This window comes from Marmota flaviventris, chromosome 4 (genome assembly GCF_047511675.1).
Source record: "Marmota flaviventris isolate mMarFla1 chromosome 4, mMarFla1.hap1, whole genome shotgun sequence".
In the NCBI taxonomy this organism is placed as follows: Eukaryota; Metazoa; Chordata; class Mammalia; order Rodentia; family Sciuridae; genus Marmota; species Marmota flaviventris.
In genome coordinates, this window is record NC_092501.1 from 6,957,015 (window position 1) to 6,973,307 (window position 16,293).

The 16,293-nt window shown below is 52.1% G+C and overlaps 1 protein-coding gene and 1 long non-coding RNA gene across 4 annotated transcripts in view; one reads left to right on the plus strand and one right to left on the minus strand.

Moving 5' to 3' along the window:
• The window catches only part of Ctbp2 (C-terminal binding protein 2), a 133,448-nt gene that overhangs the window by 55,672 nt on the left and 61,483 nt on the right, over positions 1–16,293 (plus strand). The window lies entirely within an intron of this gene.
• On the minus strand, positions 11,951–14,696 carry LOC114088587 (uncharacterized). The gene is made up of 2 exons (XR_003582016.2): positions 14,578–14,696; positions 11,951–14,123 (listed from the first exon to the last, which is right to left on the minus strand). It is a non-coding gene; the product is annotated as an uncharacterized lncRNA (long non-coding RNA).

Sequence of the window (16,293 nt, forward strand, 5' to 3'; positions counted from 1 at the left end):
AAATACTTAAACATGTTCATGATCCTCTGTCTTAGGAGAGGGGATTCATCAGGAGAGTGGGGTGTAGGGAACTCGCCCTGTGGGCCCCACCTGTGATCTCGAGGCTACTAGCTTTTGTCTTTTACTGGGCTGTGGTGGGCCATGGGTTTGGGCTTGTAGGTCTGTTGTCCCCGTTGCTGAGCTGGGACTAGGAAGCATCGATTGGTCAGTGTTCAATTCCAGAGGCTTCCGTCTCAATTCGTGCTAGGATTTTATCGCCGGGACTGTGTTTTATTTAGCAATTTTGGTTTTTTGCCACTTTATTATGACACGCCGGGCTTTCCCCCACAGGGCAGCTGTGACACTGAGTTCAGAGTCTTCTCTTGTCCTACTTTCAGAGAAAGGAAGAGAAGGAAGCATTAACTCTGGTGGCAGAGTGTTAAGCTGGTGGGGTGCTGGGGGTATTCCCCGAGTTTAGTTGTGGTGGTAAATGTGATCACATTGCTCAAACCATGTATGTGTTTTCTGTTGTTTGTGGTAGGGTGCTTACCCAGCACGTGTGAGGCCCTGGGTTTGATCCCCGGTGCTGAAACAGACTAGTAAGAGCGGGGAAAGAAATTGAACCCAGCCCCCTGTTCCTGGGGCTTCCTAGAAGGACTGTGTCCTAGAAGACCTGGCCAGACTTCCTGGCAGATGCAAGGACTCTCCAGCCCCTGGTCAATGGCCGCTGGGCCCAGATGAGGCATTGTTACTCCTGATTGGGGTCATGGACAGCCTGATCCTGGAGCCTCTGCTGTGGTAGATGGGGGAGGAATCTATTTCCTATGGAATCTGTCCTGTCTGTAGAGCTCAGCACCTGCTCCTCCTTGTTAGCAGGCCCTGTGTCTGTGTGCACCTGAACACACCTGTTCCTCAAAGCCGGGACATGATAGAACACTGCGGGAATGGCAGAAAGTGCTCTGTTAGAGCCATGTCCTTGGGGCTTTTGGTGGTGGTGGTATACCCCCAGTCCCAGTGGAGATGTGTGGGATTACACAAACCCACCTCATCTGCGTGGGAAGAAGAGCCCCTGGCCAACCGGTCCCTTGCTGTTACTTCTGCACCCCTGCACCCCTGGCTGAACCACCTGACTGCTGTAGCTACTCTGGAGATGGGGCTGGTAGATGGGAACCATCAGCAGTGAGAGTCGGCTCATTGGTCTTGGGTTTCTGAGGCCTTCAGTGCTTCAGTGTCTCTGTTCACCTTTGTCAGCCAGGGATGACGACAGCTTCTTCTTTTTCTGTGAGATGTATGTGGAGTCGTGTGTCAAGTTTTTCCTCCCTGCGTGGTGACATGGACGGGAGGCATGAACTTGGAGTGAGCTGAGGGCTGGTTCGGGCCTGTGACACCACCTTCCTGTTCCAGGTGACTGGAGCGTGTTCTTGTTTTTCTTCTTTACTCTTCCGTGCTTGAGAATGCCTTTGTCACCATCTCCCATTGTCCCTTTCATCAGCCACCTTCGTTCGCATCAGTGATACCCAGCCATTCCTTAGCATTCTTGTTTCCTTTGAAACTTCAGAGGCTGCGATCATGATTCCTGCCAGCCAGCGTTCCTCCGCTTTGGTACTCTTACTGTTTTGGGCCCAATAGTCCCTGGACATGGGAACTGTAGCCTCTGGCACCCTCATTCTAGGAACACTGTCCCTCCTCACTGCAGAGTGCAATTTAAACCACCTCCAGCCATTGCCTGGTGTCCCGGGGTGGGAGCTGTCCCCTGCCTGAGAACCACTGGCTCCAGGGGTGGATGTGTGAGTCTCCTGCAACCCTGACCATTGGCTTGAACTGCCTGGAAGTCCATTCTCCATGTTGGAGTCTACTCGGTGCCCATGGAAATGGCCTCAAACCCCCATTGGGGCCTGTCCGGGCCTTCTGGGGTGTGTCCGTCACCCTTGCACCACAGCCGGCTACCTCCCGGCTTTGCTAGCACGTTTCCTTTTATCTGTTTCTCGGTCCTGGGGATGGGACCCAAGGGTGCTCTACCAATGGGCTACACCAGTTTATTTGGATGTTGAGGTGGGACTTTGCCAAGGCTGGCTTTGAACTGGTGACCCTGCCTTGGTCTCCCACATCACTGGGATCACAGGCGAGTGCCACTGCACCTGACTTTGTCCCCTTTCCAACCCTCCTGTGCAGGAGCAGGCTTGGTGGAGGGATCCTCCTGTGAGACGGAGGCACCCTGCCCCGAAACAGTTGCTAGCGCCTGGTGTTTGGCTGCTTACTCTCCCGCCAGTGTCCATGACAGTGCGTTTGACAGATTTGTCACCTTGACATGGTGACATGTTGGGGTGGGTTCACCCGCTCATGTGCCATTGCCACTCACCATCTAAAGTTGGGACAATGTATCCCAGAGTCTCATCAGTACCCGGCAAAATTTCGCCTGCCTTCCCCTATTCCTCTAACTTTTAATTGAAACCCGTTTAGTTACCCCTCCTGCTGCTAGGAATCTGGGGACAATTAGGAAAGTCCCATCTGTCCTTTGAACCACATCATATGGCTTTTTTCCTCGCCGTCTTGGGGAGACGATGTCCTGCGCGTCTCCTTGCTCCCCACTGGATGGTTTTATCTCGCTGGAATGAGTTATGGCAACTCTTTAATTCAATTATTTTCTCCAGAGCAGGCTTTGAGATGATTTAGCTGGATCAAATGCCTGGCTCTCCCATGCAGAGCAGGGACTCGCAAGGAGGCTGGGGCTGCATTGTCGAGGTCTCACCCGCCGCCCTGTTGAGGCCTCCTGTGCTGCCCTGCCCCCGCTTGGCACACGCCCCAAGTCACTGTTCCAAAGCATAGATTGGAAATGGCAGATGCCATGGGCTTTGCCAGTCTTTCCCCAAGGCAAGGAATTATCTGTCCAGTGATATTAGGTCAGTGAATTCCCACCCAGCTGCGTCTGAAAGAAGGAAGGGGGCGGGGCAGCCTGGGTGACCAGCCAGCCCATCTATAATACATGCACATGCGGGGAACAGTCTGCTCTCCTGTTTAGGTATCCGGCTTTGTTCAGGACGTGTGTTGTACACGCACCTTAACCACTGTGCCTTCTAACGTGGAAACTACCCCAAACAGGGCCCGCCGAGTTGGTTGTGTCATACACAAAGAGGTGGTGAGCATGTTCTTGGGGGCAGCCGACAGGACTGGAAAGGACGCTTGATCATTGGAATTCTTCATGAGAATTCTCTTTTCCTATGTGCCCCAGGGAGGTCCCCACCTCAAGCTGCAGGGCACAGTGAAAGTTTTCCAAATTGAAGGGTGTTTTTTAAGTGTGGTGCTAGGATCAAACCCAGCACCTCACACAGGCCAGGCAAGGGCTCTGCCACTGAGCCACAGCCCCAGCCTTTGAAGGATGTGTTGAAGCCGGTATCAGAGATTAACAGGTCCTTGCTGAGAAGGCACAGGACAGGAGGGACCTGACCAGGAGGCAGGCCTTTGGCAGTTGCAGGTGAAGGGCTGAGACACTGAGGCAGGAAGGAGTAAGCTGGGGGTTGGGAGCTGCAGGGAGAGCGCTGTGCTGTCTGGTGGGCAGGTTCCAGGGTGAGCTGTGAGCTGCCATTAAACTCAAAGAGCATGTGCTGCCCCCTCCCTGCGGTGGGGGAGCAGCCGACACCAGCCCTGCCACCCCGGGTGTTCCTGTGGCTGGTGCCATGCCCTGTGGGAGCATGTTGCTGTGACACTAATGCATAAACATGAAGGTGGGTGTTTTCAAGTATCCTGGCTCCTAAACAGAGCCAGCTCCTCACACTGGCACTTGATGGAGGAAACAGTGGCACTTGATGGAGGAAGCTGTCCCATCGAATTCAGGCTCATCTGGACGTGGCCACCTTTGCTCTATGGCTGCACCTGGCTTTCTACTAGTTAGAACTACCCCTAGTGAGAAGGGACTGGTGTGTGTGTGTGTGTGTGTGTGTCTGTCTGTCTGTCTGTCTGTCTCAGTTCAGGTCTGCCCCCAAGTGCTTGCTGGTAGGCAGGATGAAGGTTAGATAAGGTGCTGGGACTGGTCAGAAACTTTCAAACTGACCTGGAAACCAAGGTCACTTTTCCAGGAAAGTCCAGCATATGCCCTTTGACCTAATGATTTTCCTTCTCTAATTGGTGCTTTAAAAAAAACTTTAATAAACCAAGATTTTTGATGCAGTGTTACTTAATGACAGAGGCCTCCAGCATCCAACAGTGGGGGAAAAGAGCTAATTCTTTCTCAAATGATGCTTTCACAGTATGAAATAGCATAAGTAGAACAATTGTCTTAGAGAGAAAAGATTTAGTGTTGAAGGTACATTTGTGAAAAGAACCATAAAAGTCATTAAGGGGACATCTGTGATGAATAGTGTGTAATGATTATCTTGATATGGTAGAATTGGTAGGTGATTTTTTTTTTTTTTATCCCCCTCCCCCTTCTCATAGTTGTGTGATGGAAGTATGTTGTTTTTTAACTGGGGGTGGGGAATTGCTGCCCACCCCAGAACTTGAAGAAGGAAGTGGTATCATGTAAGATTTCCAAAGGCAGAGTGGGCAGCCTGCCCTCCCCAGTCCTCTGGGTACTCTCTGTGCCCTTTCTTCCTGCCTTTCCTGGAAGATAGAAGTGCCTCTGAGTGTAAAAATGGTGTTCCGTGTTGGTTTGGCAAAAACTCCTGCTCCCTGCGAGCCCGTTTGGCACAGTGTTCGTGCTTAGATGCTTCTCTCTCCCCCTTTCACCTTTGGGCACGGGCTCATGCCCACACCCATGGGCTCACAGAAGACCGATCTGGGCTTGCTGTGGTCTGGGTGTATGTAAGTCCCATCCTGGTTTTTCAGTTGTCTTTCTTGGCAGGACAGTGGACGCCAGCACCCACCTGCATGGAATCAAATTCTGTCTGCCATTTGGAAGCTGTGTGACATTTCTCCATGACTGTAAAGAATATAACACTATCTGTCTCATTGGCTTGTAAAGAATGAGTTAATGTGCTGCGCAGTGGGGCAGTACCTACATTGTACCTAGTACCCACATTGCCAACCCACTGGTAATTAGTGTGGTGGTTACTATCCTCAGACATTGTTACTGTCTTCCCCTGAGAAATAACATGTAAAGATATAATTCTTTCACATGCCTAACCCAGATGCTTTGCCCTGAACTTCCTTAGAAAACAGCCTTAACTATCAATCGGATCCCTCTCACAATTCTCTTTTTGAAGGAAAGTCCCTTTGGCTGTGCTTCCTGCCTGCCCATCCCTGCCCACTTGGGGAGATGGTATCTATAGCCCTTCGGGTTGGATTGTGATCAGTTGGATTATGATCAGCTGTCAAGGTTGACGGCATTGGAGCCACCCCTTGGGTGGCTCATTCCTGAGGCTGTTTTGCCCCTGGGAGTCCCACCAGCAAAATCCAAAGCTGTAGCCCAGCCCAAGAGGAAGTGCCCAGGCAGAAGTGTTTCCAGGGAGGATGGGTGACTTAAGGGGCGGGCCTGGTGAGTATGGAGGCAGCAGAGGACAGAAGGATCATCCTCTTGCCATTGGTTCCAGTCATGGGGTTTGCTGAGCAGCCAGACCCTAAGTAGTGGTTTCTGGCGTTGAACAGACATGGATTTAGCTTGCTGTACGTCAGGGTGCGCAGGGACTCTGAAGGCGTGTGGGCTGCTTTGGAGGTTTTGTCTCTTGAGCAGTGCTGGCTCTGGGTACCCCTCCGAGCTGTGCCTAGAGCACAGGGTCCTCCATGGCCCGCTTGACATACTTGGGGTGCAAGTGAAGCTCTGGGTTGACAGTCGTCATTTTAATAGCCCTGGGTTAACTGTCCTCTGTCTCCATGGGCTAGAGCCTTCCAAAGTGTAGTCCTCAGTAGAGTCGGTCAACTGTGCAGGATAATTTCCCTGATTCTCTCGGGCATTTTTGTTCTGATTTGAAGTTTTTCCTGTGAAACTCTGATAGTTTGGAATCTCCAGATGTTTAAAAACAAATTCCCATCAGTAGTGCTTGTTTTCCTTTTCAATCCTCTTGTGAAAAAGCAATTTTTATTCTCATCTAAAATGTGTTGTCAAGAGCACATGTGTTAAAGTAAAAGGAGTGTTTGGCGGCACATGATCAGACACAGGAAGACTCTGTGTAGGTCTCGGTGTGCTTTGAAGCTGTTGCATTCCTCTGGAAGCTCCAGGAGATGGGAGAATACAGCTTCCGCGTCTCCGCTACTGACTCTGTCTGAGCAGCGCTGGAGCCCGAGGCCCAGCAGGATGGGCCAGGCAGGTGAAAGGGTGGCTTTGATGCTTCCCCACTTGACTTCTGAGGATCGGACTCTGGGGGAGGGTGGGCAGGGCTCAGGCTGGCATTTCCCTCCCTTCCAATTGGGCCTCCCCGTGGTGCACGTTTGTTGGCTTCCACAGCAGCAAGCGGTGGAGATCATGGAGGTTGCCTTGCCCCCTTTGTGTTTTTAAGTAACTGTGTTATGAGGCCTTGGGCAGGGCTGCCAGCTCCTAGCAGCTGGAAACACGAAGTAATTTCCAGGAGGTGGTGTTGACTCATCCCATACAGCTCAGAGGCCAGTCCATGGGGTGACTCGGAGCCCCAATGTGCTGAGCAGTAGACTGCACACTCCAGCACCATCTGTGTCTGGCCATCTTTGCACGGTGACAGCCAGAATCAAAGGCCAACCTAAGTTGCACAGCAGGCACCTCATGTGGGGCACTCCCGCTGTGCACTGGCATTCCTGAGCTCTTTGTCCTGCGTTGTGGCCACAGTCACTGTCCTGTCCAGCACAGGCCCTACCCCTCACCAACTCCCTTTCCCCTTTCTCTTGGTTCTTCTGTTGTTTCTGCTGGCTGCACCAGCCACACGGCAGGCGCTGGTTGCTCTTGTCTCCATGGGTTTCAAGGATTGGATTTCTGTTCCACTCCTTCAACTCTTGGTGGCTCCAGGAGCCAAGGTATCTTGGGCCCAGGAAATTCCTGGATGTGTCCTCAGTGGCCGGAATGCCGGTCAGGTTCCAGGGCCAGGCAACAACAGTGCCTGGACCCCTGAAGAACTCCCTGGAGGAAGTAGAATGGAGGGCGGGGATGGCGTCTCGGGGACCTGTGGACGTTGAGCCCAGAGAAGAAAACACCTGTCCTCAGTGTTGTCCTGTGAAGGAGGCAGGGCTGAGCAGGGCTGGGAGACTTTTAAATCTGAAGAACTTTGAGCACATGCAAGTTGTCCACCATTGAGGTGGACCATCTGGGTGCTGCTGAATTGCATGGCAGGCCACCCAGCCTCGCCCTAGGGATCTGTGTGTTGAGCAGTCTGCATTGAAGTATGAGGATCACGTGTATTCAGGCACACTCTAGTTGCCTGGCACATTCCTAAATGGGGGCTCTCACTTGTTAAGTAGAAAATGAGTTTCAGAGAGGCTGAGACCTGTGGGTGGGGTGTGTCCACTGGAATGAGAAGGCTCCTGATGCCGAGGCAAGCAGCTGTGGGCCCAGTAGGACACCCTGTCACTGTGGGTGTCCTATCGCCATGGGGTATCATCTTACACCTGCGCCCAGGAGCCCGGTGACCATGGCCCTCACAGGTGCTTCCATTCTTACTCAGTACTTGCCCAGACTTCTCTCTCTCTGCAGGGCTGAGGAATGGGGGCTGCCTGTTGCCGTCCATAGACTTTCATTCAGAAACTGTTTGCGTGCCAGGGATGACCAGACCCATGAGCCATGTCCTAGAGGTCGGGCATCCCTCTGCAGGAGGGCTTTCTGTGAGCTGGCCTTACCTCTCTGGTGGAAGAACCATTTTCTTTATCTGCTAGAAAGACCTACCATATACCATTGGCTGTTAAAGGCCAGGACTTGATTTCCTCACTGTTCTCTAAGCCAGAAAGTCCAAGATCAGTAAGCCAGCAGATCTGGTGGCTGGTGAAGGTCCCCTTTCTGGCTCATAGATAGTACTTTCTTGGTGTAGTGCAGATAGATGGTGGAGGGGCAGAGGAGCTCCCAGGGACTCTCCTATAATGACTCATCCCATCCTGAGCTTGCCTTTATCCCCTAGCTGATGCCCAGAAGCCCACCCCCTAATATCAGGATTTCAGTAGAAATCTGTAGGGCCCCAAACATTCAGACCAGGACATCAAGTCTTAGATTTGGTGGGAGCGTTGGCAGCAGGCCTCTGGGAGGACACAGAGGAGGAGGCAGGAGGCAGCCAGCTGCAGGAAGGTCAGGGGAGGGAGCCTCTGGGCAGAGGTGGGCGTGTCTGCAGAGCTCCCAGGCAGGGAGCAGCAGCCTAGGGCTGGGGCCCTTCAGGGTGGGGGGAGTACAGGAGGCCAGGGGCAGGTCAGCTGGCATTCAGAATCCCGACCTCACCCACCAAGTCACCCCCACCCCCACAGGATTGCAAGGGCTGTGTGATTTCGTCAGACACCTCCCAGCCCTGGTGTGCCTGGAAGTGATGTAGGAAAGGGTAAAAATATACACACAGGAGATCACCATGGGGGAGCTGGTGGGTGGCTGGCGGGAAACGGGACTAGGTGGCACCCTGGAGTGGTGTCACCCAGGTCAGGCCAGAGTGCCAGGGCTCCCTGAGTACTTGCTGAGGGAGACTCTTTGCCCCGATCTCAGAAGTAAAACTACCAGCTCTGCCTGGAGTCGGAGATGGAAACCGTCTCTGGTTAATGGGATCTTTACAGCAGCTAAATCCTCTGCTAAACGCTTTATGTAACGGCCGCACCCGGGGTAGCTCCCCTCGCCATATGGCCGTGTAGCTTTCTTTCATTGTCATTAAAGAGAGTCAAACGTGTGCATGGGAAGGAGACAGAATCCTGCCTCATGACTGTCTTCACCGTCTTTCCTCCTCTGATTAAACTGCCGTCAGGGCAGCACAGGAGTCTTGGAGGAGGGCGTCTTCTCTGATATAATTATGCTGTTAGTGAAGATGTTGGCGGCTTTTCCCTGTAGCCACTAAAATAAAACTCTTGATCTCAGGACTCAGCAGCTGCTTGCAATCTGTCTCTCTTCCTGCTGATGGACTGTTGTCTCAGCTCGGCAATGGGTGGTGACGGGAGGGATGAAGGTGATTTTGGCCACCGTGTCATTGGTCATGGCCAACACCCCGGCTGCTGGAGCAGCTCCAGTTTGGGTCATCTTTGGGTTGTGCCCAGTGCACTGTTGCTAAGGAGAGGGCTTTGTTTGCGTGGAGCCTGGGGAATGTTCAAGGGAAGTACACTTGGGCAAAGGTTCGATAATGGGGTGAAGCCAGAACTCATGGCTGGGTGTCAAAACGAGCAGTAACAGGTGGCGAGTTCTTCATCCCCGGGGGCCAAATTGGGCGATCTAAAGGGGCCTTGGTGGGAAAGAGCACCAGTGGGTAGGTTACTGTTGCTTCCTGGGTGGGGTCCAGATCTGGTTGTGGACGCCGCACTCGCCCTTCTGCAGGGAACAAAGGCTGGGCAGGAAGAGAGAGGGTGCTTCTGAGAACCCCTCTGGCCCAAGAAGTTGTGGTTTTGATGGAGGTAGCTCCCAGTGTCCCTTTCCCAGAAAGGAGGGCTGGGGTACCCTGCTACTGGACATAGGGCCTCCACCTAGCAGATAGCCCCTCCCAGACCCGCAAGAGCAGCCTGCAGAGCGCCTCCCTCTGAGTCAGACTCTTACTCATCAGTCACCTTTCCATGTGGCTGCCGAGGGCCTGAAATAGAAGGATGACTGGGCCAAGCTCCCCGGCGGCTCCTTTCCTGTGTTACTGGAGGTACCCTGCAGCGGTGGCCTTGGAGCTGTGGGCTGGTACATGTTCACAGCCTGTGGAGAAGAAATGCATTTAGAAGCAGCAGCCAGTGGGTCCTGGGTCCTGGGTCCTGGGTCCTGTTCAGGCAGCTTGGATTATCTTCCAGCCCTAGATGTGGGTGGTTAGGTTCATAGTCTCCAAATGTGGCATTTTTTTCCTCTTTTGCAGACAAGGAAACCATGTTGCAGGTTGCGTCCTTACCCAAGTCCCCGGATCAGGGAGCTTATGTACCATATGGTTGGTGGTCTGGTCACGGTGCATCCTCGACATGCCCAGTGCTGGGCATGCGGCTCCCTGACCTGGGGGTTTTCCTGTGGAGCCTGAGGGGTGGACCCCGAGTGTTCTCAGGAGTTGCTTCCCTACAACATAGTGGGAAGACTTGTTGGTTGCATTCAGAAGTAAAATCAAAAGACCTTTTTCCAAGCAATTGGCTCCAACTTCCAGCTTTGGAAAGTGTGTAGAGGACGTGGGCAGGCTCTGTTGGTCTTATGTTCGATTTCCATGTCAGACGTACACTTGGAACCCTAAGATAAATATTAACCTGGCTGTATTAAGTCCAGCAGGTGTTCAGCACTAGCTGGTGGGATGCATTGATGAGCTGGGGGTCCATACCCTGCTGGCCCTCCTAATAGTCTGGGGACACTGGCAAGAGGGGGTCCTCGGGCTGGCTTGGAGAATGGGGATCCCTGACTCTCTTGGTGCACTCTGGGAAGCACTTTCCTGTTGCTGTGGCTTTGGAGCTGAATTTTCTAAGAAGATGGTAATACCAAAGGCCCTTGGTCACGTGTCCTTGGACGACTGATCACAGTAGAGTGATCATGGGTAACAGCCTGCCTGCCGATGGATTGGTGTGCCCACCACAGGCTAGTCACTGGGAACAGTCAAAATTAGCTAAAAATAAATGTTACCTGAGGCTAGAGGCATGTTAAATTTTTATAAGGATTGATTAGAATGGAAAGTCGGGGTTAGTTAACAGAAGAACAAGGTTTTGGGGGGAAGCTACTGATAGTTCCCTGTCTTTTCCAGAGGGGTGAATCTAAACAGGACGTCAGTGAGCTGTCATGAACATGAGTTTGGGAGCCATGTGGTCATTCAGGCCTGTAACACATGCTGGCCAGGGAGGAGGGCAGTTGACCAGGCTTCAGCCATCCTGAGCCACCTGGGGAGACAGACTAAGCCTTGCCCAGTTTCTCTCCTTACTGGCCAGCTGATTCTGATCACATGGCTATGGTGGCGTGTCTGTTCTCTGCTGTAAGGCTCATGTTTTTCTCTTTCTCTTTGTAATTAACAAGCCTGGGGATCGAGCCCTGTGATCTTCACCCTCCCTCTGTTGAGCCTGATGATTGGTAGTGTGATCTGCTGGCGCCTTTGCTAAGCTGTTGGCATTCATCGTGATCCCTGCTTCCGAGCATGCTTATCCACAGCCCCGGCTTCCTCCTTCATCCCATTGTCATAGCCGGTCCTGCCATGGTTTATCTTGAAGCTCACTCGGGTTGCTTCTGAACTGGCCAGTGGGGCCTTTTGAGTGGGCCACATTTTTGTGTGTCTTTTTATCTTGTCTTTGACTTTTCTCTTCCCCAGAAACTGAGGAGGTGTTGCTGTTGTCCACCCTGCACAGGTCTTGGGTGTCTGGTCGTGGGATGCGAGAGGCAGTGGCCAGGGCTCCTCACTGGTGGGTGCAACATGTTCGGGGTTATGTGCTGTGAACCTGGGAGCGTCCTGCACTGGATTCAGAGGCTAGGACCATGGCTTCTCAAGCCTGGGGCCCTCCCTCTGTCGACCTTCAGGGCACAGTGTGAGGCCCCGTCTGGCCCTTCCAGATGGGCCGTGGCTAAAGTTCCCTTATTCAGTAATAATTTATGACTTCAGCTGCTGTGGGTATGGATGGATCTCTTTTGCCCCGTTTTTTTTTTTTTTTTTTTACTTTTTACTTTTCATGTGTGCATCTGGGGACCTTGTGACATCAGGGCATGAGTTCCCTTTAAGAAAGATCCAGAGGAGATCATGTTTCTATCGATGACATTCAAGATGGTACAGATGTCGGCTCCTCATGATGTGGGGAAGATGTTCTTAGGGCAACAGTGGTCAGTCCTCATCATTGCAGAATAGCAAGAGGACAGGGACTGGACTTGGGAGGAAGGTGACAACTCCTCCCGCCCTTCCACCTGCCCTGGGCCAGGTATTCCAGTGGGTGCTCTATGCTTGGTAAGAGTGACAGATGACAAAAGGAGATTCTTGGCTGGGGTGCAGATATGTTTATTTGCTCTGTAATCCAGGGACACAGGGCATATTTCTCTTTATAAGTTTTGACTTCTGTTCCCTTAAGTAGAGTTATATGGAAACCTGATTTATCTGCTCCAAAAAATATGGGCCCCTTAGTGAAGTTAAGCAGAGTATAAAATGCCTTCATGGTAGTTAAATTTACACTCTGTTAAAATGATTTGTGCGCTTTGCAGTAAGCTGTGATATTAATGCATAAATATAGAGCAGAGTTAACTTGGAGGAAGATTTTATTTGACAGGATCGCTGCAAATGCTCAGGTGCGGTATTGGAACCATTTAGCATGGTTACCAGTAATGGAGGGAGTGTGGCTTGACTTTAAAATTCTTCCTAAAATATTCAAAATCAAAAGGGGAGCCTGGAAGTAAGGCCCACTGCACGGAGTGCTTGGGGAGACCGCCTGTTGGTCTCCCTGTTCCAACTGCAAACAAAACGCCTTGTCAAGATGCTCAACATTGAAGTAGCCACTTTCTAATTTTGGAACCCATTCTATTCAAATTAGCAACCATGACAAATATTTTGGTCTCCTTTTGTCAATGAGAATACATTTTGCTCTGGGAATAGGCCATTTAGTCCGTATTGGGACATTTCAGGAAAGTTAATAATTAATGGCACGCTGGTGCACGATCCGCCCTGGTGTTTACAGCCAAGGCACTTGATTTAATTTTCTATATATAACAGCCTGTTTCAAAATGATCTTTTCTCGTTTCTTCATATCTTATTGAAATGGATCCACTGTTTGTATATCTCGGTCCCTGTAAAGAGAACCCGAGGGCATGGCATCCCTAAGACCACAGGTCTGGGGTTTAAGTCTGGAGGGAGGTCACCCAGGCAGATCAGTGCAGATGTCCTCGAGCATTCCCCCTCCACACTTCCCTGGGGCCCTGTGCTGCTGGTGAGTGTGGGCAGCCTCTGCTTCAGCGGCTGTGGACGGTTCTGCCTCCCAAGTCATCTGCTCACTGTGCGACAGGCAAGCCAGGGCCCTGCCCACAGAGCGGGTGATGTGTTTGTTGCTGGCTCCCAGAAGGTCCCTGTGGAGGCTGGAGAATCCTCAGCTCATCAAGGTCTAGAGCCTGGGCTGCTTTTCCCATGTTTTGGATTGATGGAGCACTGTGTCCATGTTCAGGAACAAGAAGACAGAGCAGGAGAAAGGAGCACTATCACTGGGGTAAGGGTCAGCTGAAGACATTTGGGAGTCAACTGCCCCAAAGGTGGTCAGACCCCCTGCAGGCACCACCTGAGTTGTCCCTTGCCTGGGCTGTTATTCTCACAGCTGGACCTGCCTGGGACCTCCCAGCAGGTGGGAGCAGCACTTTGGCTAGGAACTTGGAACACTGTTCTGAGACTCACCAGCGCTCATTGAGAAAAGCCATGGCAGTACAAGAGTCTTGGTGGCTATAGGGCAGGTAGTTCTGAGTGAGGAGTGATGTTGAGGATGGGGTAGGTTGGGCTCAGCTGAATACGTGTACAATAACTGACACTAAGACCTTGTATCTAGTGGACTACAGACAAAACCAGTATTGGTAATATTTGGGACCTCTTGTCTCATAGAAAATAAATTCTGAAGTCTCCTGGATTGTTGATTTGGGTACCCAAGCCCGAGGCCTTCCATGAGGAGGGTTCTGCTTGGGGTCTTGGAGAAACTGGAGTGACAAGATCGGAACAAGTTTTCGCGAGATCTGCAGTCTTTTTTTCCTCTCTAAGATGAGGCATGAGGTGCTGGACATGGGGCAGAGGACATATGGCCTCAGAGTGACCACCCCTGCCCTTTGATCACCCGTCTAGGGATGTGACCTTGAACTCAAGGTCAGACTTGGCTCTTGAAGCCATAATCCAAGATAACTGTGATACCAAGTGCTAGGCTTGCGGGACAGACTCCAGCTGGTGGCCCTGTTAGGATGAAACACATGGAGGTGAGTTCGGGTGAAGAGGTGAAGGGCCATGGGCAGTGTGGAACACTGCGGGCTGAGCCTCTGCCGCGTCGCCCCCATAGCTCCTCGCCGTGATGTCACCAGCCAACCTGGGTTTCCGGTTTCCTGGTCACGTTCCTCTTTGTCTGCCACAGAGCCCACTTGGTGGAAGTCCCCAGCATTTCTAGAAGGTGCTATTGGATCCAGCTTAAATCTTTGTTCCCTTCAGAAAATTAAACACACCCATCAGTGTTGGCTGCCAGGGCAGGTGAAGGCGATGGGCCAAGCTGCCATCTGAGCCCAGGGAGCTTGGAGCTGGTCCTTGGCCCTTCCCCTGAGCCCGGGGCCCTTGGAGCTGGCCCTTCCTCCCTGTCTCCAGGTCTATCCATCATGCTCAGAATACAGACAGGGAACCACCACCTCCGCACCGTCCTCACGCCCCGCAGATGCCTCCCTGTCCTCACAGACTTCCGCCCGGGCCGTCCTCACTAACTTATGCTGGGAACGCAGGGAATGTGATCGCACCCTGCATCTCATTGCCCACGCCTCCATCATGGCTCCCCTTTCTGTGCATACACTTACATAGTTCCGCACAATCGCCAGCCTGTTTCCCACTACAATAGCTGGGTTTTGGTGGCAGCGGTGCCTGACACACATTTTATTTTTATTTAACTTACCCTTCGGGGTGAGTTCCTCTGTGTAAGGGCTTCGTGCCAAGTGAGAGCCGCGGTCTTTCTTTCCTCTCTAAAATGAGGCATGAGGTGCTGGACACGGGGCAGAGGCCTTGCCTCCCCACCCTCCCCTGCCACAGCCAGTCCACTACAGGAAGCGAGCGTTTAGATGACATCACTCGGGTTATTTGTTGCTGTAATTAATGTGTCAGCAGGAAGTAGCGAGGCAAGTGATTCTTGGCAGAAAGGACAATTTGAAGGGGGAGGAAGAAAAGAGGTTCAGGAGGACGGAGCGTTCTGGACACTCAGACTCTTAAGGGAGAGATCCGGAGGCCATGGATGGTCCCTGAGAAGTAAGCTACCTCTGGCCAGCATGGATCCGAAACCTTTAACCCCTGCTACAACTCAGTTGCTGCCCTGGGCTTTGCAAGGTCCTTTTGTGTCAAATGTGTGTGGTCCCAATGATGAGGGGATTAATGCATCCACGAGGGTGTAGCCTTATGGGCCCAATTTCCTCTCCTTGAGCCCTCTTCCCAACACCGTTGCATTGGGGATACAGTTTCCAGTGCACACATTGTGGGAGGCAGGTTCAAATCCTAGCACACTAAAACTGTAGAAACCTGTGACAGATTCAGGATACAGGTCTTGATTTGGATATTTGTATTGAGATCTCTTTTCCTGCCAGGTGTGGTGGTGATACCTGTGTGTCCCAGAGCTGAGACGGGAGGATCGTGAGTTCAAAGCCAGCCTCAGCAAAAGTGAGGCTGCTAAGCAACTCGGTGAAGCCCTGTCTCTAAATAAAATACAAACAAGGGCTGGGGATGTGGCTCAGTGGTCCAGCACCACTGAGTTTAATCCCTCAATCCCTGGTACCAAAAATATCTTTTCCTACTTTGCAATCACACTCTGTTGATGGAATCTTTTTGATGAGCAGAAGTTTTGTAAAGTCCCATATTGAATATTGTCAGTATTTTTATGGCTCGTTTGTCATCGTTGCCCACCCAGGATTCCAAAGACTCTCTCCAGTGTCTTCTTTTAGCAGTTTGATGGTTTCTCCTTCCGTGCTGGTCAGCTGCGCCTGGTGCTAAGTCCAGGTTCCTGCTCCTCTCCACTCTGCATGTGGCACCACTGTCAGGTGCGTAGGCTCTTAATTCTCCAGATGGCACCATCATAGCTGCTGCTCCTGGGGCCCCTGTATTGACAGGCTGGGGCAGACATCTCGGGTCAGAATTTGGAGTTGGGACAGGAGTCGGGCATCTAGCTGCGGTGTCGAGGCCTGCCCCGAGAAGGCCGCCATTTCTAGATGGACTGAGTAGGAGCAAGAAGAGGTGACAGCCCTGTCAACATCCCTCATGGCTGAGCACCTAAGGCTGATGGCTGCGGGCGATAGGGCTGGCTGGGTTGTCCAGTTGCAGGAGAGATTGACAAGTGGACTCTGTGCCTGAGGGCAGTCGGCCATTCCGGTTTGGGCAATACCAGCTGTGTGGCCTTGCCATCTCGCTTACGAGACCTCTCCCTCTAGTTAAACCCGTAGCTGTAGGGAAGGAACAGCTCCCGGAGCAGGTGCCAGGGTAGTTGGAGGTAGTACCAAGCATTCCTGGAAGAACAGGGAAAGGTACTGGAGCTGAGAGCAGAGTCAATGTTGCACATTTCACAGTGCGTCCTTAGGCCACCCCGACTTCAGTGTGGCCACTGGAGGACATCATTGCAGGCAAGGTTCCT